This window comes from Montipora foliosa, chromosome 2, assembly GCF_036669935.1.
Source record: "Montipora foliosa isolate CH-2021 chromosome 2, ASM3666993v2, whole genome shotgun sequence".
Lineage (NCBI taxonomy): Eukaryota > Metazoa > Cnidaria > Anthozoa > Scleractinia > Acroporidae > Montipora > Montipora foliosa.
In genome coordinates, this window is record NC_090870.1 from 24,408,587 (window position 1) to 24,411,162 (window position 2,576).

The 2,576-nt window shown below is 39.5% G+C and overlaps 1 long non-coding RNA gene across 1 annotated transcript; it reads right to left on the reverse strand.

The window, feature by feature from the left end:
* Positions 1-1,053: 1,053 nt before the first annotated feature.
* LOC137990595 (uncharacterized) lies at positions 1,054-2,045 on the reverse strand. The gene is made up of 2 exons (XR_011121525.1): positions 1,899-2,045; positions 1,054-1,303 (listed from the first exon to the last, which is right to left on the reverse strand). It is a non-coding gene; the product is annotated as an uncharacterized lncRNA (long non-coding RNA).
* Positions 2,046-2,576: the final 531 nt, after the last annotated feature.

A 2,576-nucleotide genomic window follows, 5' to 3' on the forward strand; every position in this document is an offset into this window, starting at 1 on the left:
GGCATATTTCAGCTGGTGAAGATTGGTGATGAAATGTCATCTCGGGAGCTGAGCATTTCCGGGATCAATGAGTTGTCAAACCTCAGTTGTGTTTATTCCCAAATCCAAAAACGCAAAAACGGAGGAATGACAAACGGTAGGCTCTCAGAACGGTTCTGAGCAGAAACCTGGACTATGAAAATCTACTTAGGAACAGAGGGTCCTGAGAGTGTTCAGAATACGTTAGTCACCACATGGAAGAATCTTCATGGAACTGCTCGCCCGTATGTAGATCTTTGTTGAGTTGGAGAAAAAACAGCCTACAACCTTTAAAGTGCCACAAAGCTGGATGCACCCAGTGTAAAACAACCTTCTCATTTAGAGCGTGGAAAATGCTGGCTGATAGAATTGGAACTCAAAACGGGATATTTTCAAACCTGGCAAAACGTTACGAATCGCTTTAATTTTGTATCCTAAATTGATTTGGAATGCAAAGTTAAAATAAATAAAACGTCAAAGCCATGTGCTTCGATTTAATCCAGATTTAAACAAGTACATAAATACCATCCCGGCATATTTTCATCGAAAAAGTCTACCGAAGAACGAGAGTTTAATTTTATGGTGATAAAATGTAGCGACGCAGCGAAAGAAATGGAACGTTTTTGCTGACAACGGGACATTCCCATCCCTCCAAGAGCCTTTCTGCAACGTCATCATTATAGTCTGAACCAAGGGTGGCCGTTTCTGAGATGTTCCACTTCGACTTCGTGTGTATAAATCTCTCACGTGAGAAATGGTTCGAAAACTGGCCGGCTCAGTTTTTCATGATTAACCCCACCCTAAGATAATATGCCTCATATTTTAAGGTGCCACAGAATGATGAAACACCACTGCCCATGCAAGGCAAACTGGGATGTTCTATAGCTTATCTTCTCACAGGAGTGTGGTTTCGTTAAATATTTCTTTACTCGTCATTTGTTGAGGCATTGGGGAAAGGAAAAATGAAAATAACAAACGATTAAATTAATTGCATTCTCTGGAGTTTTCATTCCCTAAACAACACCCCACTCCGAGTTTAGACTTGGATAGTTTCTTTTTATTGTTTATACGTGAAAACGCAGCATTTTGACAAGAACTTTATAAACACAAAATGCTCAGGGATTTTATTCAGACAGAGCCGACTGTGCAGTAATGGCGGCAGCTATCGAAACACCTCCGGCATCCTCTGAGTCTGCTCTGCCTCTGGTTGATCTCGAAGTTCCCTTTCACAGTGAAGTTTACGTGCCGTTTCACACAGACTTCGTCTATAGTTCCTCACCAGCCGCTAAAATGAGGAAAAAACAAATTTTTGCCAATGACGTTAGTCTTGAGAAATGTACTTACGAAGTGAGTACTCTTATGTAACAGGGATAATCAACTATTCTAGATCTTCTTATGATTAATGAATGAATGACAAATACTCAAGTGGATTTGAGGCTAAATAACTAAAAGTGGATGATGCATCATGGCTCTTCATCCCTAGTTTGATTAGCATCCCTACTTTGATAAAATTAATAGTCTGTTTTGGCGTGTTGGCGAAGTTCGTGGATACAATAACTAGTGAGGAAAAAATTGTCATTATCATTTTGAACGTATCAATAGAATTACCTTGTTTTTAGGAAAAATATCTTCATCGATCTGTAATTCATGATAGGCAACAATACCAACTTAATCCCGGGTCGAGAATGTTAGGGATTTTAGAGTCGACTGGATCGGATCAGAGCATAGTGAAATCTCCAACAACACTGAGTACTTTTGCTCTATGTCTAGTCACAGAAAGACTTTAGACACCGATAAGATGATACTGCATGCACTGTCCGCAATGCAAGCGATTGAAGAATTTCACCATGGATTACCATGGAGTGATTATTTGTCCTTACCTTACCGTACGTTGTTGCAGTATCAGTTTCTTCCAAGAACGCTGCAGCTAAAAGAGCAAAAATGAAAATTTGGGCTAATATGGACCCTGACTTCATGTTGACGCCTTGACTTTCTGAAGATTATAGGTGTAAAAAAGATTTGGGTCTGAATGTCCGTTCGCTCGCGATCTATTTATACCGTCAATTGCTTTAACTACCATAATTAAAATCATCTAGGGGATTTTCAATTTCAAAGGAGCCATTCATAAGGAAAAATAGGAGATGAGGCTGGTATTAGAAAAATCATTGATGAAGAGCCAAAATCTGATTAAAACAAGACGCCTACCAGGAACTGGTCTAGACTAGGCCATGCCATATAGCGTCACATAGCCGCTTTTGCTTTCGCTGTTTTGTGATCTCTGACCATGATATTGTCGTGTTTTTTAATTTTGTTTAACTTAAACGCACTTGTATGACGTCTAACACCTACGGTGCTCACTTCTTCCATAATTCAAACAGCGACGCTAAGGTTTCATGTTGTTGCCAGATTTGCATGAACTGACTTCACACTGCTTGGCTGCCACGGTAAAAAAATCGAAATAAAGTTAATCGGGAAAGTAAATGTCTCCTGTACAGGAATGATTACTTTAATCTCAGTGTATTGAATCAAGAGCGAAACAAACTCTTACTGAGAGAAAG